General features: G+C 46.4%; 1 protein-coding gene across 1 annotated transcript in view; it reads left to right on the plus strand.

The window, feature by feature from the left end:
* Positions 1–26,283, plus strand: part of LOC135390658 (latrophilin Cirl-like) — a 472,208-nt gene that overhangs the window by 188,554 nt on the left and 257,371 nt on the right. The window contains exon 6 of the mRNA XM_064620454.1: positions 2,442–2,562. The gene's annotated coding sequence lies outside the window, so the exon portion shown is untranslated. The remainder of the gene's footprint in view (positions 1–2,441; positions 2,563–26,283) is intronic.

Below are 26,283 nucleotides of genomic sequence, written 5' to 3' on the forward strand. Positions count from 1 at the left end.
GGCATTATCTCAACCTGTTCCGTAACGAGCGCTCTTCCCAGATTGGAAGCGCGATACGATTGACGCTATCGAACTAATTATCGCCAGCCGTAATGAAAGTTCGCTCAGATGAGATGAGCTGCTCATAAAACGCTCGTTTGTCACAACACGTGCTCGGATCATCTTCCATGTTCGACGCGAAACTGATCTCTTTGGTTCTCGATACGGGTTTAGATGTAAGTCTTCTTTTATAAGTGATTTTGCGAGCTTCGGAGAAAATTCTTTGAGATTCTCATTAAAAGCCGACAATTATTTATTTTCGTTTCCGAATAAATAATCCGTGACAGTCAATGAGACTATACAGGGTGCTCAAAATAAAGCTTTCACGAGCGCTACGCTGCGATGACAGGAAACCGGATGAGAACTTTACGCTACTTGTGTAAGAAACAGGTGCTGCTAATTATGTAGCACCTGTTTCTTACTCAAGGAACCGAAAAAATAGAACCAGTTTTCTTTTGTTCGCCTATTTATAAAGCGCTAGTGAAAGCTTAATTTTGAACACCCTGTAGATGTGTTGTCATGTCACGTGACGGCGGCACGTGATCCTCTTTATTTGCATGTTGAACCCGCGAACAGAGTGCTGTTACAAGCGATGTAGAAACGTGGACAACAACAACAACAAGAATAAATGATGGAGAACTGATGATGAAGTGGGATGTTTCCCCAACGACAGACACAAACGTGGACAGAGAAGGGGGATAGGATGCGTCCTGGGCCGACTTCATGGGGAACTGTGCCGACATCTGTCACGCGAAGGCTGTCGAAAAAAGTCGGGCAAAATTTCAGGGGCAGTTGTGGGATTCGACCACGTCACCTCCCAGTGCCATGCAAAGGTTAAAAGCACTTCTGTCCGCCGAAAGAAGCGCATTATAACTTTTGCCAAGCCGAAATTATCTTTTTTCTCTCTCTCTCTCTCTCTCTGTCTTTCTTTTGCTTCGCTTCCTTACAATGTACATCATTTCACACACCGCTTCCCTCCTCCTCCTCCTCGTCCAAAGCCCACCCCCTGTAATGCCACCTTTTGCTTCCGACCACCGGTGACTCTTGGTGAAAGCAACAAAGGGGCTTCCACTCGAAGAGGCTCGTCACATAACCGATAATAAAGCCATACAACACCCTCGCTTTATATAGATAGACAATGTTACCCCCGCCTTCGTTCGAGTGAACACTAATTATCTGACGAACTTTGCTCATCTGTAGGACACGTATATCTGCGATGGAGGGAAGTTTGCTGCGATAGAGGCTCCTGTATATTGCGTGTACGCGCATCTCTCTTTTTTTTTCCTCTATCAGTAACAGTGCTCTTGAAAAGGATGGTGTTGTTACGCAGAGGCTGCGATCCATCAACTTCCTTTTCTCTGTTTCCTTTTCGTTATCAGAGTTTGCCAAACTATCGATCATATGGTGTGTGAGACGGAATGATGGGCCGATAGAGCCACAAATGAGTGACAGTAAATGCTGGTCAATACGACGATGATGTTCGTGGAAAGAGAGAGAGAGCTGGAAAGTGAACGGAACTATTGCAGAAAGTGTGTGTACACCATTTAGCGTTGCCTACAGAGGGAAATTCTAAACATGAGTACTAGTATACATGCAAGTATACTATTTGTGTGTGTGCTGTATACGTTGTTGGGCTACAGACGACCACTGAGAAGCTGTAGACGGGACGAGCGCTTACTTACAACTAACATTATTTGGCATTAGCCGAAGATATAAAGGTCAAATAAAGTAATACCCCTGTCACACGGGCATTTTCGATCCTGCTCGACCGAACCTGCTTGAACCCAATGCAGATCGGATGGTGCTACACGGCCGCTTCCAAGCAGGATCGAACTTTGATCCTGCTTCACTCAAGACAGTTCCCATAACAGGATTGAGAATTTCAAGACTGCTCGACGGCCGCCATTTGCATCCTCGGCCCCAGTGAACTGTCATAACTTAAGACGGACATGCGCGCGAAGCTACAAATGATGCTTACATTGGTATACGATAAATTACCACTAATATCGCTGTTATATAAGAAACGCGAAATTAATGAGTCCCGTTTATTGATTTGCGCAAGTCAATTATTCAATGCGCATTGAAAGTGGCCGTGCAGCAGCGTCAAAACTCGAGCGTGCTCGGGAAGTTCGATGCAGATCGGATTCGAGAAGGATCGAAATGCCCGTGTGACAGGGGTATTAGCTGTAGGTAAGCGCTCGTTCCGTCTACATCTTCTCAGTGGTCGTCTGTTTTTATAGCGCTACCTTCTGTATTGTCTGTGTGTTTTCGTTTTCGAGCGTTTGTTTGTGTGGAGTGCAATGAGCTGTAGGATACGACCTGAGGTAAATTTATGTTCATGATATGTGTTCATGGAGATGCACGGCATTGTTAACTGTCCTTTCGCAACGGGGCTTTTGCAGACAACGCCGCATCCGACGTGGAAAAATAGAAGGCATCCTATACGTAGAGCAGTCGGAGATGAAGCTGAGAGCTGGGGGGAACGCCTTCGATAGTTTCTCGCCGCAAAGAAGTGTCGATAAGGTAAGTCAAATTTCCATAGAGTAATTCAACTCAATTTGCATCGACCAACAACGACGAATACATGCAGTGATGATGAGTTACGAACTTTCTCACTTAATTTCCTTCTATATAAAAGAACTTGACGAAGCGATATAACAAACACACACTCACACACAAAGTGCCGTTGTCATAGCGTGCACGAAATCAGTCTTTCCTGTAAGTGGTAACTACCTCTACTGATATGTGCAGATGCAATGCGAATTTCGTTGCAGAGAAAGAGACCTGTTAGGGGTAACCATAGCAACCCACTTAGTGCGGCCCAAAGAAAAGCGCGTAAGCAGAAAATGGCAGCAGCATCAGAACGATGAGTCGTTTAGTGTGTGCTGCCTCTAAGTGGCCACTGCTTCGTTGTTATTCGGCACCCTCCTTCCTCCCGTACCATAATGAGCTCTGATCGAGTCGTCGAATAACGCTTCCTTGACCATCTTCGTTTACGTCTGCCAGTGTTTGCCGTGGATTGCGTCACTTGTCTGTGGGAATGACGTGAAAAGGATTGACCAGACTGGTCGATGAGAGCCGCTCACGTGATTTAATATATTTGCTCACTGTTTCGTGCTCTTGTTTTTTTCAGTTTGTTCCTTTTTGTCTGTGGATTGTTGCGATGCTGGCGAATTAAACTGGTCTATCCGGAGCCGCTATTTGTGCTTCTCGTGTGAGAGAATGTGTGTTTCGCTGATGGTTTCAGATCAGCTCGCTCTGCCATGGAGCGCGCGCGTGGAGCGATCATGGTAATCGGCCTGGAGCGTCTTTTTGTGCTCTTCGGCGGAGAATACGCGTTTCGCTCGTCGATCCGGAGCTGATGTGTGTAAGCGTACTGGGGTAGCCAGCTCGACTTAGTCGAAACTGACCCCCGTTTTGTTTTTGTTTTTTCTTTATCACATCACATCACCATCACCGCGGAGCGGATTCGCTTGTTCCACTGCTCGTCTCGGATCAACACGATTTGATTTGATTTGTAAAAGAAGAAGAAGAAAAAAAAAAGGAGATGTTAGCCGGATCAACTCGCTCCGCCATGGAGCGCTCTTTGTTGCTTCGCCGACAGATCTCGTATTCGGATGGAACTCCAACGGAGCACTGCGACCAATTCCGTGTTGTGAGGGCGGGCGACATTGGACGTTGGGTCAGTTCGCTGAGTTGGCCGGATGCGCGCAACGACTTCCACCATGCTCTTGGCTGGAGCGCGTTCGGTTTTCGTTCGTGAATTCGTCGATCCACCAATGCGTATAGCCAAAAAACGTTGCTGTAACTCTGTCTAGTCGAAGGCCGTACTTTTTCTTTCTCTCTCTCTCTCTCTTTGATCGTGATCATTCCTGCCTTTACGTCGCTACACAACTATATACGAGGGGCGCGTTCAAGTCAAACCGGGACTTTTCATTTTTCGCAAAAGTAAAATGAACTTACAGGCGAGAAATTAGTTTTATTTTTCGACGTAATCTCCAGCTGCACTAATGCACTTGTCCCAGCGTTTCCCGAGGGCTTGTATGCCGGCAGCGTAGAAATCCTTACCGGCGCGTAGCAGCCATGATCGGACCGCATTCTTGACCTCGTCGTCGCAGCTGAAGTGGCGGCCCCCAAGGAACGCCTTCAGTGGCCCGAAGAGATGGAAATCGCTGGGGGCGAGGTCTAGACTGTAAGGGGGATGTGGCAGAAACTCCCAGCCAAGTTCCTGTAAGGTGCGTGTCGTGAGATACGCGGTATGCAGGCGTGCATTGTCCTGCAGGAGCAGGACTCCTTTGGTGATGAGGCCCGGCCGCTTTTGCTTCAGCGCCTTATGCACATCCCTGAGAACCTGACAGTAATATGCACTATTGATGGTGCACTGGGCAGAAAATCAACATGAACAACGCCAGCCTTGTCCCAGAAAACCGTGGAAAAACGTTGGATGTTCTCAGAAACTGTGACACTGGGCTCTGAGCCGCCCGGGCTGGGACCGCCCTGCACTGATCTACGGCCGTCTCGGAACCGTTTGCACCACTCAAACGCTTTGCTGCGGCTAAGTGTATCGTGGCCATACTGAGCCTGAAGTCTTCTGTGAATTTCAGATGACTTTACACCTTCATTCACAAAGAAACTTCATGCCAATTCCCTGTTCGAAGTGCGCGCTCACCTCGTTGTCGGCCATCTTGTCCAGCATGTGTCTTCTGTTTTGCACAAACTTTGGACCACCACGTGGTGAACGCGGAGGCCTGTCACGTGTGAAAATGCCGAAAAAGAAGTAGCGCGAGCCATTTGTACACTCAGGAGACAGAAAGTCCCGGTTTGACTTGAACACCCCTCGTACATCGGGGATATACGGCACAGTGGTGCAACGGGGCAGAGCAGATCCCAGCAACACACGATTCCAGTGCCGCACGAGGACACGCTTTCTGTCTCTCTCTCCCTCTCTCTTTTCTAGTAGTGGAGCTGCATTTCTCTCTCTGCTACGTGCAGGAAGTGGGGGAAACATTGAATGCTACTGGAGTGTCCCTGTGCTCTCCCTAATGAAGTCGACCCGCCACCAGGCACGATCACGGGGGCTTATTTCTCTCTCTCTCTCCCTCCTTGTCTCCCCTTCTCTCCTTTGAGCAGTAAAGTATACGCGCTGATTCATTGGGGAGTTTGCTGCTAGACTTTCAGGTTGCATCCTACACTCTTAAAGATGAACTTCACCACATAGCACGCTCCTAGCCAACCATCATCTTAAATGATATCGTTATCTGCCCTGATTTGTTGAAAACGGGGGGCGTACGCCCTTTCTGTGACACTTATGCTGTTCATAATTGTCACAAAAAGGCGTACGCCCCCCGTTTTCAACAAATCAGGGCAGATAACGATATCATTTGAGATGATGGTTGGCTAGGAGCGTGCTATGAGGTGAAGTTCATTTTTAAGAGTGTACGCGTTCAATGGGAGTCAGTTGTCCGATCATTTTGAAGAGTACTGACACCAAAGACGTTAATGAAAGGAAAGTATAACTAAATACCGTAGTATTGTTTCTTCGGAAAGGAGAAACTATAGATACTTTGGGCGTTACGGAAAATGCGAAGGAACGAGCTCTCGTTATCAGTGGGTTGCGAGCTACTTATTAGCGTTATATGGCTTAGCAGGACAGCATTTTCATCGAAGTTGGAGGAGTTGTCGTAAACTCTGAGCTGCTGACCTTGAACCGTCGCAAACTTTGCTATGTTAAGCGGACGAATAGTGCGGTTATATGTGTGCGTTCACATCCAACACGTAACATGTGCCGCGTATTTTTGGAAGCTTCGGAGATAATTGCCCCACCGCGATGTATTCGCCGACGTCGGGAGTTCTGGTCCGTCCCTTGTGTAACTTTCATACGCCAACGTGTGGGTCCCTTTTGTTTCAAAATATGGTTTAAAATTATAATTCGTGGCCATAGAGGCTGGTTTGAGTACCCTTCTCAAAACTCTGAGAATTCTCTACGTACAAGTCGATGTTTCTCTATACTAATGATGAGCAGTGGCCCATATCACCTCCTCTGAAGCTTATCTGCCTCGAACTTAGCTGAATTCGGGACTACATGGGGTCAGACGTCCCAATATTCTGCCAAACATTTACGCCCACCGCACTCAGTCCGCGAACAAAACCGCATTTCCGAAGCTCCATCTGCTTTGACTGGAGCCGCATCTCCCACTCTTTTTCTTCTCAGTGCTGCGAGCAAAAAGAGGGAATCATATCGAGGAGGCCCCCAATGATAAGAGCAGCTGATGGCTGATGCGGGCACAAAAAGACGAATATAAGACAACTCTCTCTTTGAATAATACGGATATCTCGCGCACACAGCGAGGGAAAAAGGAGAAGATGCTCCCCTTTTTCTTCCCTTCCTGCCAACTTCTCCGATAGTCAGTTCTGCTGAAACTCGGGAAAAAGAAGTTTTCTTTCTTTTTTTTTTTTCTTTTTTTTTCCTGACCACGCAGGAGGTTTGTCTTTGGCAGAGGCGGCCGAGCGTAAAAGTTGCCTTCCCATGGATTGACCGCAATGGGATCGAAAGTGTTGGAAACGGGGAAAGGAAGGATCGGATAGGGTGGTGAGAGAGAGACAGAGAGAAGGATGTCTGTTCGCTGCGTGCAAAGAAGGAAGGACTGGGGGGGTGAAGGAGAGGAGGATGTGTGTCCGGTGCGTGCTAAGCGGATGTGCCAGAAAACTTACTGGTACGGAACGAGCGCGCCATGTTCACTCATGGATAGCGCACGAAATGCGGGACGTTGCGTCTGATGAGAGAGGTTTTGTGTCCTTTTGAGAGAGAGAGAGAGAGGCGGATGGAAGGAGGAAGAGTTGGGTTTACGGTTCGAGAGTGTGTTGGTGCGTGTTACGATCGGAAGATGCTCGGGCTAAATGGGGATCGGAATAAGGGGTGAAGTGGAGAGGAATATGGGGAGGAATTTGGAGTGTTGGTTTAGGATAGGTTCGTGTTGAGCCTAGCGGATAGGGTTGTCGTGGGAACGGTGTGAGCCTATATAGTGTTTGCGGTTGGGAGATGTCCTCGGGGAGGCTGAAGGGGTCGTTGCCTTTTAGAGGAGGGCGTTTTTGTTGGCGTTGCTGCATGATGCTGGATTCGGATTTTGGGTTTCGAGTGTGCGTGAGATTATGTGGAGTGGTGCCGCAGAAGCTGGTCACGTGTTTCGCCTCTCACCCCTTTGTATACTGACGTTAGGAGTCCAATATGCGTTACTGAAGGACTTCGAGTTCATATGCAGGCCTGCTCTCACATGTGATGTGCGCAAAGTTCCTGAGAACGGATAGGCAATTGAGCCGAAACTAGCTCCACCTAGAGACAAACACGACACATAGAGCCTCCAAGGTAATCAAGAAGGTCCGGGTTCAATCATTTGCGCTGGGAGTCATTGGCTTTATTTATTTATTTTATTTATTTATTTTATTTATTTATTTATTTATGATACCCTCGGCAATTTCGCGTCTATTCGTGAATTACACGTTAATTGAAAAAGTTCCTGCTTCTCCCAGTGGTGTACAAAATACTGCGGATTTCAATTGTCAGTAGCTATGCATTCTAAAGAGAGTATCTAACTCCAACAACAAAGGACACCTAATGGCTGCTCGAACGTAATGCTCGCTGGTCTCTTTCAGAGATTTTTCCATACCATTCCCACAGATCAATCGCGAATCGGCCGTGCCAATACCATATATTCCCCCGTCTAGACCGTACTAATAAAATCACGCGTTTTCACTGTAACATAAAGGCATTCTCGAAGTAATTCTTTGGTTTCGCCATGGTTATTTGGAATGACCTCCCGGAACACACAGCCACTACTCACGACCATCAGTCATTTCTGTACACCGTAGGCTCGTTAAACTGATTTTTTAAATATATTATTTGCAACGTATATTGTGTGCATTGTTGTTCGCTTGCGTTGTCAGCATCATCCTCATCACCATCCTCTCATTTTTCCCAAACACTCTAAAAACTGAACTTCACCGCATAGCACACTCTGCGCCAACCATTGCCACGAATGATACGGTTATCGCTTCTGATTCGAGGAGAGAGGGAGGCGTACGCCTTTTTGTGTCAATTTGGATATATGATAATTGACACAAAAAGGCGTACGCCTCTCTCTCTCCTCGAATCAGAAGCGATAACCGTATCATTCGTGGCAATGGTTGGCGCAGAGCGTGCTATGCGGTGAAGTTCAGTTTTTAGAGTGAATAGCAATGGGGTAGCATTCTGCTCAGTGAGCGGAAGTCATCCCCATATCATCGTCATCATGTATCTCTCTCTCTCTCTCTCTCTCTCTCTCGCGCGCGCGTGTGTTGCTCAGTGGTGTGCTAACTCCTTTTGTATTGTATCCTCTTAATTACTTTCTCCCAATCGCAAAATGTTCGGCGTATCTCACTGTGTATTTGATTTTGCTTTGTTGATTGTACCGTATTTCTTGTGGTTTTTCCCACCCCATGTAATGCCCGTAAGGACATTTTGGGGTAAAATAAATAAATAAATAGTAATGGCGCTCCTAACTGACGTATAGCCGTCGCCACAGGCGTGCCGTTTTTCAAATTATCTGATTGGCGAGGAAAGGTCTTACCTTAAAAATACTGATAAGGGTTACCCGGCTGGTAATCTTTATGTGACGTGTGTACGACCACTCTTTCCCCCCCCCCCTCCCCCATGGAGTGGTGGAGGAAGACAAATAAAGTGAGAAGGTGCACGAATGCATCGTTTTGTGGGACCCGCGACGTAGGTGTGTCGCGCGATGCCACAGTGGGCGCTCAGTGGAATAATTTTCCTCAACTGAGGGTTAATTCAATTCAATTCAATTCAACTCAACTTCACTTCCGTTATGCTAGCATTTAACGTTAACCGAATTTCGCACCCTCGTCCAGGTTGAAACCCGCTGCCTCGTCATCAGCAGTATAGGACACGCCATCGACTGGTCCACCGATGTCGATAAAGAGAGGTGATAGAAGCCGAGGATGATAAGATACAGTTAACGTTAAATGGCCCTCGGTTGAGGAAAATAAATTCCACTAACCGCACACTGCGGCCATCGCGCGACACAACTAACTTCGCGGGCCTCACGCGAAGCGATGCAACACATTGGACATTCACCTCTTCACCTTAGTTGTCTTCCTCCACCACTCCCTCTGTCTCTCTCCCCCTCACCTCATTTTTCATAGCCCTCGTAATAGTGGGCACGTTGCCACCGCAGACGCAACCCCGACAGAGAACAGCACCCGGAGGAGAGATCCCGTTCGATAAAACCATTTCACGCTGAAACTCACCACTTCGCACCATATCTAATATTAAACCCACCGCGGTCGATGACTATTATTAAATCAACGCCTCAGCCGTTACGTCCACTTGCGGACGTTAAATTTACTTTTATCTCGCCGTTTTATCTAGTTATTTAGCGCGGAACTTTTTTTTTTTTTTTTTGAGTCGTGTAATTTCGCTCGGAAATCCCTAGAGCCATCAGGGTGCCAGAAGCTTGGACATTGTTACTTTCTAAATGAAGAAAAGTGATCCCAACACAGAGATATGAGCGTACTGAACTGCGCCTCTGTCCGTCTGCGTAACACGGCGTTTCATTTTTTCTTCTTTTTTTCTTCATGTTCTTCCGCCCATCTGGGGAACAAGACATAAATCGGAGAGATTCTCGCAGCAACACGGTAATCCCACGTGATCTGGTCTCCTTGGAGGGAGATATGGCTCTACTGTCCAGTATTCGAGATAGAATTTTCTTTTTCTCGCGTGTGTGTTCGTGGGATATCTCAGTGTCATATCGGAACCTGGCAGGCTGTGATACATTGGGAATGGGCCTTTGCAAGGAGTGAGTAGCCGATACATGCTCTCCTGGTGCGAAATGTCTTTTGGGTCTAATAGAATGGGTGAGTGGTTCGCATGTTAGGAGCTAACAGGTCGTTTGAGTCTCTTCGAAATGAATCGTAGTTTTTCGACGCGGCATTCGCTGACATTTCTTTTCCGGAACGACACTGCGAGATCTCTGTATGGCGATGAAGTGCTGAACCGTTGCGGCTGCTGTATAGGAAATCTTCACTAGCGTGCAGGACTGTTATTAGACAAGCGGACAGAATATTTTTTACCTCGAAAAACGGTAGCTAGATTAGCAAGATTACCGAGATTGTCGGATAAAAATAATTACCGTGACCGAAAGACATCTAAAACGTCGCGCAGAAACAATAACCGCATTGTTTACAAACGGTTTGGCTGCCGATCGCGGGCGCCGCCATCTTTAAGGTCACGTGTGCTTTGACGTCTGCTGTGACGTCCGACCAGGACCTGTCCAGGATGCATTGTGTTCGCCCAGCACGCTTTCGTCTACGGAGCAACACATTGGACGCCACCCCTGTGCCGTGATATGTTCACGGAGAATGGCGTCGTTTTCTGCAGTCAATACATGGCGCCATCTTTTTCCGTGAAGTGTCCCTTTAATATGCGCGAACGCAAGTGCGTTTTGCGCATAAACCAGTACGCACTGATCCTTCCTTGCTTTATGGTCTATTCCGCCCTTTCCGAGACCTTTCTTCTTCTTCTTATTCTTCTTCTTCCTGATGGAATATAAAGAGAAAATGGTGAACCCATTGTAGCGCAATATGAGCCCGTGTTCCGCTTAAGGAAACTCACATAAAGATGGGCTCTTTTTACGAACACTCCGAAGAAGCTCCATTCGGGTGGCTTCATTTAAAAACATGAGGTGACCCTCGATTCCCTTTATTTCGCCAAAGGGTGGAACCCTTTTTTTTTACGAGGTTGTAAAGCCTTTCCCTGTGTATGGGTGGCATCCGGTACCGGGACGTATACGTAGGTCGATGTACCCTGCCGCAAGCATATACACTCTCCTATACGTCACACGGAAAGACCAATAAAAATTGAAAACACCGCTCTAACGTCCTCTATGTCGTCATGACTTGTGGTTGAAATAGCTGCCTGTAGGCGGGCAGAAATACTAGACGCACTTGCAACGTGCACCGGAGATGAGCAAGCCACTGACACTCGTAAACCCAAAGCAAAAGGATGAAGCCTGTCGAGATTGGAGGTAAACATTGCTTCCAGCACCGTATTGAATTGAATTGAATTGAATTTATTCACGAGATGGGAATGTAACTTACACTGGCTATGTACAAGGGATGGCCTAAAAGCAGCAAGACTGCTGCTTGACGAGGGCACACCCCCAAGAGGATACTCGGCACAACGACAGTAAAGTACATACACGCAATACACACGTGACGACAATACACAATATGATTCGTGCAATGTAACTTTGAGCAGAAAATATTAATTGAAAAGAAAAAGAAGAAACCCAAGAATATACAACATGAACAACAAGTGAGACAAGTACAAATGGAAACCATAGACTCTAAGCAGGTGAAATCAGGTGACAAACATAGATCGCAGGTCTTTCAATGAGAAGCTCTGTATGTCTAGCCCATGCAGTGTATATTTGTTAAGAAGCGACGAGATATGATACGATACAGTTTGGCGGAAGTAGCCGAAATTATCCGCAGCCCTACACATGCGGCCACTAGTGTATCCAGAATCACAGAAAAAAAAAATGGGAGGAGGGGTCATCATTACAGCTATGTTGTACAGAAGACAGTTTGGGGGGTGTTGAGGGGGGGTCTGGATAAATCACTGCGCGTAGCATGTAGCGCACAAGTGTGTAAAGACTGGCATTACGTGCAAGTCTGCTCACAATTATTATATGCAATACTTGAATAGACTGAGTGGACGAGACGAATTTAACGCGGAATATACACTGGAAAACAATCTTCGGACTTAAAATGAGCTTATTTTTACTTATTTTAAGTACGTAATACGGAATACGTAAAATACTGGGCATATGGGCACTGGGCACCTTTCACGCGCAGCGAGAAATCCGTGCGGCCGACACGCGCCTTCATTCGCATTACAAATCTCGTCCAACTGGATGTTTTGCTTGCATTAGTTCTTCGTAGAGTCAACCACAGTGGTTCAAATAAATATATGTTGTTCATTGACAGCGATAGCTGCGTGAAAATGTCTCAAACCAGTACCGCGTCCAAAGGAACTTGCATTCCTTCTCCCTTCTTCACCTCCTCCCATCTTCTCCCGCGGTAACATCTCATTACGGCCAAAGTCTCATTACGGCCAAAGTCTCATTACGGCCAAATCGCATTACGGCCGAAAGTAGTCTCATTTCGGACGAAGGTGTTTCATCACGGCCAAAAAGAAAAAAAAAGAAGCATCCACCATATTAGCAATCGCTGTATTTGATGCTTCCCAAAGTGTGTCCGAGGCGGTGTGCCCCCACGGCTTGTGTCACACACAATGGTTCACACACACAATATTGCGACAGTGTTTCATGCATCCCTCGTGAAAAAATGTTTTTTATTGTCATACTGTGTCACACGATATTTGTATGTGTTACGCCATTTTCTCTCACTTCGGCCGTAATGAGATACAACCTGCCCTCACGCCGCCCGTGCCTGCAAGTGGCGCGCCGTGTCGAGAGTAAAGACGCAGCTGGTTCGTAGCTAAAATTCTCGTTCGAATCCCTCTACTTGTTCTGCTGTGCGAGGTTCTCCCCGGGTTTTCTGGCAGACCTTCCACCCGGGTATGGGCACAGTTTCCAATGAAGTCGGCCCAGCGCTCATAATAACCTCTTCTGTATCCCCATTCATTCCTGCTGTCCTCCCTTCATCCGTCCACGTCTCTATATGCGCCGCTCATTGCTACAGTTGCTTCGCGGCGCTAATACTGAATAAAAGCAACTAAAAATAATCATGCCCCCCCCCCCCCCCGCCTCACGAAGAAATGGGCTCTCATTCGTCGTCACGTCACTACACTGTAAACTGAAAAACACCCTTATGGGTGTAAATGGCTTGTCCTTTAACTCACACCACTTTTTACACCGTATGGTCTTGAACACCCCTTTTAGAGGGTGTGTTCTGTGTAAAACACCCTTTCAAAGGGTGCGTTTCCTTGGAAATGCCTTCTTTTGCACCCTTTAAATGCCCTTTTAGGAGGGTGAAATATTGTTAAACATCCTCCTGAAAGGGCGTATAAAGGGAGAAAGGGTGCAAAAGAAGGCATTTTCAAGGAAAAGCACCCTTTCAAAGAGTGTTTTACACAGAATACACCCTCTAAAAGGGGTGTTCCAGACCATACAGTGTAAAAAGTGGTGTGAGTTAAAGGACAAGCCATTTACACCCATAAGGGTGTTTTTCAGTTTACAGTGTATAAACTATACCAGAACGAAACGACGCCGAAAGATGCTGAAGACACGCTATCACTATACGGCTGCGAAACGTAGCCACATGCACGTGTTCTCCCGCAGCGAACTAGGCATCCTCCGGTTTCACTTTCCCATCAACAATTCACGCTGGACCGAACCTGTCGCGTTAATTGCTCTTCCTCCACTAATTACCAGCTCGACCACTCGCTCGTCGGAGAGACGCCCGTCTACGCATACGGCCTTGTCACTCCTCGTCGCCCGGACTCTCGTAAAATCGTGTTCGATTCCAGGTCAGAGGTATTTTTCTTGCGTAATGATGGATTAGATACGGATTATGATGTATCTAACGAGAGGCGAACGTTTACTCAGTCGGGCTCACGCAATTAAAGTTGCGCACGAGATGGGATCGAAGACGGTCTCGATCGTTTTATCCGGTTGGAAATGGCAGGTTCGGCCCTTATTTAGGTCTTAAATGGGTTGAGAAACGCTATATAACCACGTGTGTTTAACGCACTGTTTCTAATATTGTACTCAAAATATTCGATACACAAAGGGCTGCTTGTCTCGGGATCATGCCGTGTACAAGATACGCGATTTCCGAAGCTCGATAGTAAGAGCGCGACAGCGCAAACGGGGAATTTTTCTGTAGAAAAGCAAATAGACACAATAGACGAGTCCGAAAAATCTGAGAGTGCTTAGCGCCGCTTTGAAGTGTAGGAGTTTACTAATAAGAAAGCCGTTCCGATTTTCCCCCTATACCGCTCCATCGTCCACGACGTGTCAAGGTCATCGAAAGCGGAATGTGACGGATTATTCTTTGCTCCCCCGCTCAGTAAGTGCCCAGGATGCAATGCGTGCGCAAGGAGCACTGGGATTTTCTGAACTCGTCTAGGCACGGGTGCGTCTCGTACCTGTCGTTGCGCTGGACCAAGCAACGGCAAGGGAAGACAACGCTGTCGTGATATGTTGCTGCGCAGTAAGCCGCTTATTCTGTCCTCCCAAAATAGACAGTTTTAAGAAACCGTTGATAATGTGGCTTGCGTCGAACCGTGTGAAACGGAACCAATCAGTGGATAAAATTCTGAGTCACACATGACTACGGTTGGTTCCGATAGGCACGATACTGATTGATTGATTGATTGATTGATTGATTTTAAAAGAAAAAAATGGAGATGGTAGTCTCGAGCCACTCGGGACTGGCTACTCCAGGGCGCGTTATTAATAAAAGAAAGGGAAACTACACGATACTCTTACGAACGGTTTGCTTAAACTGCCTAACAAGTATACCACTTCGTCTGTGTGTGTCCGTCTCCCCAGTCTCAGTTTTCTTTTCTTCATCAAGTATACCATGTTGCACGCACGACCTACTAGATTATATAACGTCCATGTTAGTAAGACCATGACCTTAGTATTTTTGTACAAGCGGTGGATGTCCCACGGGAGATGTTTCATTGTAAAGTCGATTATCATCATCATTCGACGCGTTTTCATAGGAGCTGTTGCTGTCGTCTGCTACGGTAGTAGTACGTCCGCTTCTGCGCGTTCAAAATTCAAATTTCCATCGTCCAATCATGATGTAGATCTCGCGGGCCGATGAGTAGCGCCCCTAGCGGATCTTGGGGACGGGCTCCTCATAGGGGTTGCCGATTATGACAGTCGTTATATAATCTAGTAGGTCGTGGTTGCACGTCCACGTATGCTTCAGCACCTTCCCACGAAGGGTCGCGGTCGTCGTTTTCATTGGGAAAGGGACGAAGCCTCTCCCGTGTAAGACCTGGCCTGGCGTATAGTTTGACACAAGTGCAAGTTTTGAAGAACTCTATGCCGATATTTCTGAATTTCTATATAAATACGTGATTCTATGCTACAATTATTTTTCGACAGAACTTAAGAAAGCTGCAGTAAAGAAAAAGAAGATTGCGATAAGGAGGTTTAACTAAGTTACCAAATGAATAGAAAGGTTTAGGGTCAGAAACCGAAGTGAAAAAAAAAAAAAAGAAATATGAAAATGGTTGTTATGCAGTTTGTAAAGCTCCATTCTCTTCTGTATTTTGTAATGTATTGCGTGTAAAATATTGTTAGTGACTTCTTCGCCAAACTAATTACTTTTCTAGGACTTGCGTTGCGGAAAATTCAGTTTGTTTCTAAGCAGTATTTCGTTAATTCCAGGGAGCTCTGGAAATGCTAGGAATTATCGCAAACAAGCCAGTATTTGTGGCTTTGTGACGAATGGCTCGGGTTTCTTTACCATTTTTTTTATAAGATGAAGAATAAAAAATTGTTATTACTATTATTATTATTATTATTATATTCAGCAGACAAAAACCAGCATCTTCAACTCCATCCCTCCTAAAGTGACAGGATCGTTTAACGACATCTTTTTTTGGCTATGCGTTATTAGCTGAGACTGAGAGCCGATTATCTCCAAGAGATGAAGGTTTCTTTCAAAGTAAAGCAACCGCGGTTGCTTTACTACAGATACTTTTTACAGATACTACAGATCTGTTAAAAAGTAGTACTTACAGATAGATAGTAGTTACAGATACTTTTTACAGATACTACTTTACTTAAATAGCGCCGCGGCGCTATTTTCTTGGAAGATGTCGCGCACAGTACACTCAAGATGTTGCTCCATGTTACCCAGCGGGGAGGCAAACACATTGTGGATGTCGAAGTGGAAGAATTCGGAAGTTAGCGATTCGTTTGACAGCGGAAGCGGAAGCTATCGGCGTCCACCGGAAGTTGAATCCGGGCTGTCCGGACGCCCAGCAGGTGGCAGCAACCTACGGCTTCTACGTTCCCTGTAGCTGGGGCGACTTTGGAGGCGGAAGTGGATGTCGCTGCAGTAACGCAGCGTGTATTTCCGACCAAATATCGCCACTACTGCGACGGTCGATAACGTAGTTTGCGAGTGATTCGTTTTCAAAGTGCATCTTTGGGCTTCGCGGTGGCTGGCTACTATACACCTACACTCTTAGAAATGAACTTCACCGCACATTGCGCGCTCCTAGACAACCATAATCTGGAATGATATCGTTATACAGGGTGTTCAAAATTAAGCTTTCACTAGCACTTTATAAATAGGCGAACAAAAGAAAGCTGGTGCTATTTTTTCTGTTCCTTGAGTAAGAAACGGGTGCTACATAATTAACAGCACCTGTTTCTTACACAAGTAGCGTAAAGTTATCATCCGGTTTCCCGTCATCGCTGTGTTTGCGTAGTGCTCGTGAAAGCTTAATTTTGAACACCCTGTATGTCCTGATTTGTTGAAAACGCGAGGCGTACGCCTTTTCTGCGACAATTATGAACGACATAATTGTCACAAAAAGGCATACGCCTCCCGTTCTCAACAAATCAGGGCAGATATCGATATCATTCGAGATGATGGTTGGCTAGGAGCCTGCAATGCGGTGAAGTTCATTTTAAGAGTGTAGTCAGAGTCGATGCGGGAAAGGAACAATAAAAGACACGAATTTTGTGCGGGGGAATATGTTTAATGCAAATAAAATTGAAGAGAAGGGAAAGGTTAGCCATGATGTAGGCTTGCTATTCCCAAAAGCTAAAAGGCAAACAAAAGGAGATAAAAGCAGCATATAGACACGGAATTCTGTGGCTTTTAGTCCCGTATTAAGCATTTGCATGATGGCCGGTTATGTGATTTGGCCGCGTAACTCGATTAATAGACTTCTTTCGTACTTCCGTTTGTCAACAGTATACTTTTACACTTTTATTCTATAATATAATACTTTTGAGATTTACTAAAGGAGACAACAAATCTGAAGCATAGTCGACACTTTCTGTATTGAAGACTAATGCTAAATAATGAGAAACTAAATGTGGGCGGAGTAAAGAGTAGAAGTGCATTAAGAAAACAGGAAAAGTTTTGTTCGATTCTTTCTCTCTTTTTTTTTTAGAAATAAACCTGTTAGGTTTTTGTTTGCATCACAAAGTTGAGTAATCTTGAGTATACTGGCCCCCAACGCGAAGGAAACGACGCGTACAATGAAAAAGAAAACTGTCGGCAGAGTTCCCCCGGAAGTCGGCCCAGGACGCATACTAACCCCTCTGTCCCCCACTCCTTAATCCTGTCCTCTCTCCATCTGTCCACATCTGTATGCCGCTCATAGCCACAGTTGCTTCGCGGCGCTAACACGCAATAAAAAAAAATAAAACACGGGCATGACATTAGTCGCTGATATACTTTAACGGGTAACTTCATAAGACATTGTCAGTTCGCGGAGTTTGCTGTCTGAAAACATGCCCCCTACCTGATTGTAGTTAAAAAGTAGTTATCAACTACTTGCAGAAATGTAGTGAGCAACTACTAGTCAAACTACTAATTCGAGTAGTTAACTACGGTAGTTAGGTTACTGCAGGCGCCAAGTACTTCCGATTTTGCCGCGAGCTTTACGGCACGATTGTGCTTCCGACTTTTACCTTGAGCTACTTGTTTGATGAGAACGGAGGTGCAGAGCAACTGTGTCGTGCATGTGTACTAAATCTTCACTTTTATCGCTTCTTGGGATTTATATTTTGGTGTTCAAGAACACTATACAATGCGATTTGTGTTGATGGACAAAGTTAAGTAGTTAGAGATGTAGTTACAATACATTGCAGTAGTTAAAGAAGTAGTGTTATAGCTGCCTCCCCTGAAAAGTAGTTGAACTCCTAGTTAAACTACTCCATCGCAAAGTAGTTAGTAGTTATAGTTAAACTACTCTAGAAGTAGTTAGTAGCCATCACTGCTAAATTCGACTGTCCGCCGCCTTTGTTCTGCCTATGTTATCGAACGTAATTTTCTGACAAGAATCGATAGAAACAGAAATAAACCTCGGCGTTACATCCCGCGTGTATCTACGACCTAACGCGAACGAGCCTCGCGTACGTACCGGGTATAGAACCTAAAATCGTTTCCCCCTTTTATGCAAATGAGAGGCAGGATTATGAACGGCAGTTGGACTGAATCGTTTTCGAAGGCACACAGCGAAGATTCAGTCATTTGAGCTCTACCTGTTTTCCCAGTGGGTTCGTTAGGAACGAATCCCGCTTTAGCTACACGTATAGACTGGCTGGGTTGGCCTTTCGTTAAACACAGCTAATGCCATGAATAATGGATGCGCTCCGTTGCGTTTTGCGCTTTCGTCTCCCGTTTATCTCTGCATACAGGGATGCCGGTCAACGGGTGCGAGTGTCATATTCGACTCGGCTCTTGATGTATTTGAATTTAGCCGCGAAGGCGAGGGTTTTTCGTTGAAACAACAATCATACGATTCACTGAAACCTCGTTAATGTGACCCCCGATAATATGACATACTCACTTTATTACCGTTTCTCTTGGGAACCGTGTCGCCGCCATGTAAATCCATCTCGTTAGTATGACAATCCGCTTATCCGACTAAGACTGAGATTTTTGTCACTAGTAGGGTCAAACACTTGAATTTAGCCGCGAAGGCGAGGGTTTTTTGTTGAAACAACAATAATACGTTGAAACAACATTCATACGATTCAGTGAAACCTCGTTAATGTGACCCCCGATAATATGACATACTCACTTTATGACCTTTTTTTCTTGGAAACCGTGCCGCCTTCATGTCAATCCATCTCGTTAGTATGACAATCCGCTTATCCGACTAAGACTGAGATTTTTGTCACTAGTAGGGTCAAACACAGGTGTTATCTTCTCGTTATTATGACCACGTCACATGACCCGCAGAGTAGCCCCGGGGAGAGGCTACACGCATACCCCAGGGAGAGGGTAACACGTGTTGAAGTAGGACGCCAATGTTTGGGATGACTCCTGATGTTGTTGACCTGGAATTACTCATAGCGCTTTTCGGACTGCCAAAGCACTGTGGTGCTTAAAACAGCTGTGACCACGAGACCAGGTCACACTATGCTGCTGCTGTTGTACACCTAAGAATGGCCCGTACGAAGCGGACTCTGATGTCAGCGGATTGTGCGTTTCTCGTTAGTATGACAATTCGCTTTATGACCAAAATCTGCGGGAACGGTGGTGATCATATTAACGAGGGTTCACTGTATATGGACATCCGTAAAACGCACCAGACAGCGGCGGGGTGGAACCCGTATACATCCTGATTAGTCCTGATAAGTGCACGAGTCAAAGAAAATAGAGAGAGCGTTCCAGTGGCGTCACTGTCCTCATTTCGTTGTTCTTCAGCGAATGAATGCGACCAGATAATACCCGTTTGCGAGAATTATGGATTAGTAATCAATATAGAAATTGCAAATTTTGCGAGACGCATTAAGAGAAAAAGTTTGCGCAGAGAGTTAACTTTTCCAGACATTTTTATCGTCCACGTAATATAGATTGTGGAGAAACGAAGTTACTCTCTTTTAAAATCGCACACACAAGTACAGCTTACGCGAAAAATGCAGCATTTCCATCAGGTTGAGAGAGGCAATGGAAGAGACGAGACGGACACGGTTTTCGTATGTTCTCATCGTGTCTCAGGCACACGGCGTTGTTCACCGGTCCTCTTCGCTCGACGACACCTCCTCAAACGCAAAGAAATCAAGTCCTTCTGGTGTGTACACACCAACTAGCTTACCTTGTCCCAGCTCTGTTGAAATAAGTTCATACACACACCCCATGATAACTCTACCACGAGCTCTCTCCCTTTTCATTCATTCCCCTGCACCTATAAAAAGGTCACTTATCGAAAGGCACGTACCCCTTCTCCCTAATAACAGCGCCAGTCAACCCTAAAACCCCGAAGCTCCCCATGACCTTTCCCCTACACCCTCGGTCTTCCCTATTTCCAACTTATTAATACATATAAATCGGGCGAAAGTAAGTCCTCGCGGACGTCTCTCTCTATATGTATGGATCCGGTACATCTATTTCCCCTATGTGCCCCATAATCTTTACTGCCCGAACAAAGACGCTATTACAATAACAATCTCGATCAGAACCTTATCACGAAGCATGACTCAAACGTTCTTCCAAGTTGTCGAGCTGGAACTAAGCGCGTCTATGGGCTACGTCTTTGCATTAGCCTCCCTCTTTCTGACATTGTTACGGTGCAGTGATTATTAAGACGCGCAGTATAGTTGTCACTTCCCTCAGCAGGGGGCGCCCCATGCATAAACATGGCGGGCGCATGAGTCATTTTACGTTAGGCCTAACCGTGACGACGGTTTCGAATAGGGGGCGTTCGGGACGAAATGGTGCCTGACGAAACGGGCCAGTTTTTCTCGCAAGGATTGCATTGGGAGATTGGGAAGAAAGGAGGAGGGGGTTCAGGGTAGAAGGGAAATGATTACACTGCGTGTTGTCCCTCGATTCTTCAATGTTTCGTTCTCAGTTGTCACTCGCGAGTGACTTGACGTCAGTTTCTCTGGCTTTGTCTTATTTTGCGCGGCGAGTTATGACTTGTATGAAGCGTCCATGCACTCCATATCTGCATGTTTGGACTGATAGCAGCGTGCGATTTTTATTCCTTACTAACTGTTTGTGCGCTAACATTCAGTCAATATCGGCAACGAAGGTTAAAAAGAAATTTCCGGTTTCGCTTACGTGCGTGAGCCAGATAATTTGAAACCCATCTCCGATTCATTAATAAATAATATTCTACGCTCTCAGCGAAAATCATAACAATTTAATGGATAACCTCAGATACCTCGTGGTGTTCGGAATATCATCTTTGATTTCGTTTTTCTGGTTTCTTTCTTTCTTTTTATTCACGAACGCTTTGCTGTCCACAGCAGTCATTCCAAATCATTGCGAATAATCGATTGGATGAGGCACAGGAACGTCGACCTGTCTGTCTAACATGTTATTGCCTTATTAGTCCTCAATGTTAAGGTGTCGAGTGCCAACAGCAACGTTGTCTACCCTGGGCGCTCACATATGCCAAGCCTATACGTTCTAAACATGAAAAGGAGGATCTCAGAAGTCACAAGACAGAAAACAAAACTGTTTGCACTCTGGTGCAATCAGCTCCCGAACAATTGCGCCCCCGTGGATTACATTAAAGCTGCCCAACAGCGTCCCCGGAAGCTTCACAATTGAAGGGCGTTTCTTATGCATTGAGTGGCGTCCGCGTTGTGGTGATGCATGTGCACTTCATTTGAACGCCCCATTCGTCTGTCTGTGATCTCATAGTCGTGGCCCAGCAGCGTAACCTGACCACCCCTCTTGGTCATACGAGGGTGGTTCCATAAGTTTCCGGCCCGACCAACTTTTAATAGTCATAGAGACGAAACAAGTGTATCACTTTTCGACATAGTTACCCTTAACTTCGACGCACTTTTGACACCTTTCAACCAGCATTCTTATACCATTGAAAAAACAGTCCGAAGATTTGTCCGCAAAATGCTGGAAAACTGCCTCTTGCACCTCACTATCGTTTTGAAATCTCCGTCCTTTGAGATCCCTCTTCAAGTTTGAGAACAGGAAGTAGTCACTCGGTGCCAAGTCTGGACTGTAGGGTGGGTGGTGGATTTCTTCGAAGCCGCACTCCTTCAGTGCAGCCTTGACAACAGAAGCCGTGTGGACAGGGGCATTGTCCTGGAGCAACCGGACACCTCGACTCAACATGCCGCGCCTCTTTTCCTTGATGGCGTTTCGCAGTCGGTGCAGGAGTTATATATAATAAGTCGCATTCACTGTGGTATTCCTCTCTTTGAAGTCGATGAGGAGGATCCCGTGGCAATCCCAAAATATTGTTGCCATGATCTTCTTTGTGGATTGTGTGACCTTGGCTTTTCTCGGGGGTGCTTCTCCTGGTTTGCGCCATTCCATCGACTCCTTTTTCGAAAGGGGATCATAGTAGAGCACCATAGTCTCATCCCCTGTGACAATTGACTTCAATATTTCTTCTTCGTTCTCTTGACAGAGCTCCAAAACCTCTTTGGCACAGACGACACGCTGTTGCTTTTGAACTGACGAGAGAAGTCGTGGCACCAATCTCGCACTGACCTTTTTCATATGAAGGCCCTCGCTGATGATGCGAAAAACGGTTGTTTTGGAAAGCCCCAGCCTTTCTGAGATTTCCTTCACCTTCAGACGCCTGTCGCTCAGCACTTCCTCCTCGACAACAGACAAATTTTCTTGTGTCACCACTTCCACTGGACGACCATCGCGTGGATGATCTTCAATGGACTCTCGCCCCAGTCGAAACTGCTTAGCCCAGTCTTTCACCGTTGTGTACGACGGAGAGGCTTCCCTGTACACGTTGTCCAGTCGCGCTTTAATTTCTTTAGGCGAAAGTCCCTCTTTTGTCAAGAATTTTATCACAGCGCGGTACTCGATTTTTTCCATTTTAACTGAAGAGTGCACCCTGGCTGTTTGAAATGCCGCTCTCCAACCGACAAAAGCATGGAGAGGGTTGAGGGTGCTGCTCCGGCCCTCAAACAGATGGCGCCACGCGTCCTTAATCGCATTTTCAAATTCGCGCACATTTTCTACCTCGGGCCGGAAACTTATGGAACCACCCTCGTGTATACTGACTCAAGTGTATCCGTCCTCGAACCTTCTGCGTCGGTTGTTTATGGCCGGGGTCTCAACATGGTTTCAGCCGCACATGTCCCCTAATACTTACGGAGAGGTATAGAGGAAAGGAAAGTGACTCTCCTGACATGGTGTTAACGATAATTGTAATTCGTGGCTTTACGTCGCGCGACAATCAGGGTTGCCACCCGTACGGTATATAGCGACAAAAGCGGCAGCGTTTTGTCAATATTTTACAGCAGAAGGTGTTTCACGAGAAAGTTTCGGCTGATTCCGTAACAATTGGATTCTGAACAATTTTGGAACGGGTCTATCTCCGTTGTACAGTCCGGAAAACGGAACATTTCAAACGCAACGAACAATATGTTTTTGTGCGCGGCTACTGATTGAACGCTTTCTCTTCTAATACGCTTCTATTTCTCCCTCTCCCCTCTTTCCCACACCCAATCATCTCTTTCCCCAACTCCCTCTCTGTCTCACTCACTCAACCGGTATTTTTTACGGCGAATGGTGACAACGGATCATGAGCGACGTCACAGTGAACGGTCTTTTGTTTTTTTTTTAAGTTCCGTCATTTCCGTGTTAGCGCCGCGAAGCAACTGCGGCTATGAGCGGCGTTCAGACATGGACAGGTGGAGAGAGGACAGCAGGAAGGAGTGGGGGACAGGAGGGGTTAGTATACGTCCTGGGCCGACTTCAGGGGGAACTGCGTGCCGACATTCGTCTGGAAAGTCTTCGGAAAACCCAGGGAAAACCTCAGACAGCACTAGCCGGTGACATGATTCGAACCCGTGTCACCTCCCAGTCTAGGCGTGGAAAGCGATCATCCTAACCACTATGCCACGGGAGCTGGTAGTGAACAGTCTATGGATTACCTTTCCCTATATGTGTTCTTTTTTGTTTTTTTTGTTGTTTTTTTTGCCTCACCAAGTATCTGCTATTCTCTTACCGCTGCAGTCTCCGTAGCAAGTTATGCAGCAATCGTCTGTAAGATGGTAAGCGACGACATTAAGCTGAATTCGTGTCCTTTACCGCACGTCAACTGACGCTGGCACCTGCAGGAAAGAGACTCAAAGAGACCACAAGCAGCCACTTCCTCAAACATCTAGCCGACGGACTGCCCCTTTTAAAGCGTATAGCAGCTCAGAAATTCGCGACGCTCGCTCATTCGTCAATATAACGCAGACAAATGTCCCTTCGCTGACACAGGAGACACCCCTTGGAACTTGGAAGGCATAAACCCGCACCGTATATTGAGATGTCTCGGGGAAACGCATTCTGACTAAGCGCTCCAACAGCCAGCCTTCCACAGTTTTACGGTTCGTGAACGACGCCGAGTCCATTTCATCTTGCGGGACCGACGCGGCTTTAGAAGAGGCCGGAGCAATATCGCTTTCACGAAGCGCCTCGCACGGAGGTGTTTCCGGTGGAGCATAAATACAGTTTGGGCCCGTGAATAGTTGATGAAGCGACTATAAAACGAGGTCTTGCCGGGACTGCTTCCCATTGCTAATGCATGGGAGAGCCTCGACAATAGCCGGCCCTTAGCTTAAGATCCGTGTTGAGCTGTAGCAGTGGCTATGTGTGTGTGGCTGTGGACCTTATATTTTGAAAATCGTTAAGTCGGTAGATAAATCGATGGGCAGTATACGAATGGCCGGTACGTGGCATGCAGCGATGGTTGGCTCATGGAGCGACGCTTGAAAGACAGCCTGGAAGTTGCGAAAAGAATTATTGGGTATTACGAAGCAACGATGTCAGGGAACATTACGTGTTTGTAGTAATTTTTGGGCAAGCCCGCATACCTTCACAAATTTCGGTTTCGTGTAGGGTTGGTGACGTCACGGCGCGCGCTCGATAATGATACTCGGAAATTTGCCAAGTAAAGGTCACTTTTTTTTCCCCCACCAATGCGAAGAACGTGTCTAATTTACTCAAATTAATGGCAATTGACAGGAATATTCAGAAACTATCCCATCGAAAAAAATAGCCGAACACCATGCCCTACGAAGCTCCCAGAGGACAGCGCGCGACAAATTTTTGCGCAATCGTTATTAGTCCGACGAAAGGACGTTGTAATCCCAGCCCACACCGGCATCACAGAAAGAGATAACATATAGGCATGGCTTATCGCGTCCGGCTTTCGCTGGGATCATGCTTTCCCACTCCCGATTTCAGGAACTGATACTTTTTCTACTATCACTTTGTGGGCTGGGCTTGGAACCTCCTTTCGTCAGACTAACAGCGATTGCGCTCAAAAAGTCGTCGCGGGTTATGATCCGGTGCTCCAAAATGCATGATGTTCGGCTATTTTTTCCGATGGGATAGCTCGTGACTACCACTGTCAACTATCACGAACTTGAGTGAATACGGAACGCTCTTCATATTGGTGGGGTAAAAAAGTGACATTTACTTGGCAAATTTCCACGTTCACTTAGCAAATATTTACATACTACGATGCATGATGCATGACAAAAACCTAGTAAGAACAAATACTGTTGACCGCATGATTCTGGGTGGCGTAGTTTTTTATTATAATTCAATGACACGTTTTCTGGGACACCTTGTATAGCATAGTAGATGGGTAGAAATCCAGCGAACCGGTAGAGATGTAGGAAGGGAGTTGCCTCAGGACAGAAGCCGCCGATATTTCGAACAGAGACTGTTCTCAGTCTCTGTTCGAAATATCGGCGGCTTCTGTCCTGAGGCAACTCCCTTCCTGTATAGCATAGGGTTTGCAGGAAGACACGAGTGGCAAGTTAAACTCTCCCGACGACTGGTTTCGAAAGTTATATATACGTTGCATCTACGCATCCTGCTGCGCACACGCAGGGCCGGGGATAGGGGGATGGGGGGGGGGGGGGGGAGTAAGGCGACCGCCTTAAGCCCCGCGCTTGCATAGGCCCCGCGCACGAAGCCTTCAACTTTTTTTTTTTTTTTTGTTATCAAGTATGCACTTAATCGTGTGAAACACGGCCCCGCACATCCCTAGCACCGGCCCTGCGCACACGTTACATGTTCACCTCACTTTCGAGGAAGGGCTCCTAGGCATTCTTTCCCGACCCACACACTTCTGCACACGGCGCACTACGCATGCGCGTATAAGCCACGGTGCCCTCATCCACCTCAGGAGCAACCCACACAAGCACTCTGCCGTTGTTATGATTACAGCGCCGCTACAATCCTACCTGATCCGATTAGAACAGGTCGTCTCATTGGCTCTTTCGTCCACCATATTTCGGTGTTTCATTCTTTTGCTTTTTAGCCTGATGCTCAGTGGGTATATATTTGGAGGAAACAAAATACTTCTCTCCAAGTTTAATCTCTCGTATGGCTCGCGTCAGCAGTTTTGACTTTTTGAGTGATCCCTGTATAATGCAACGGAGAGAGGAGAATGTGTAGGATAGGATGCACGTGGCATTTTCCTTCTCCCCCTTTTTTTGTGTGTGCGTGCTTTTGCTATACCTGGTATGCTGCTACTTGGTGTTTGGGAAAACAAATAAATAAATCCAGACG

The sequence above is a fragment of the Ornithodoros turicata genome, chromosome 4 (assembly GCF_037126465.1).
Source record: "Ornithodoros turicata isolate Travis chromosome 4, ASM3712646v1, whole genome shotgun sequence".
NCBI classification, from domain to species: domain Eukaryota; kingdom Metazoa; phylum Arthropoda; class Arachnida; order Ixodida; family Argasidae; genus Ornithodoros; species Ornithodoros turicata.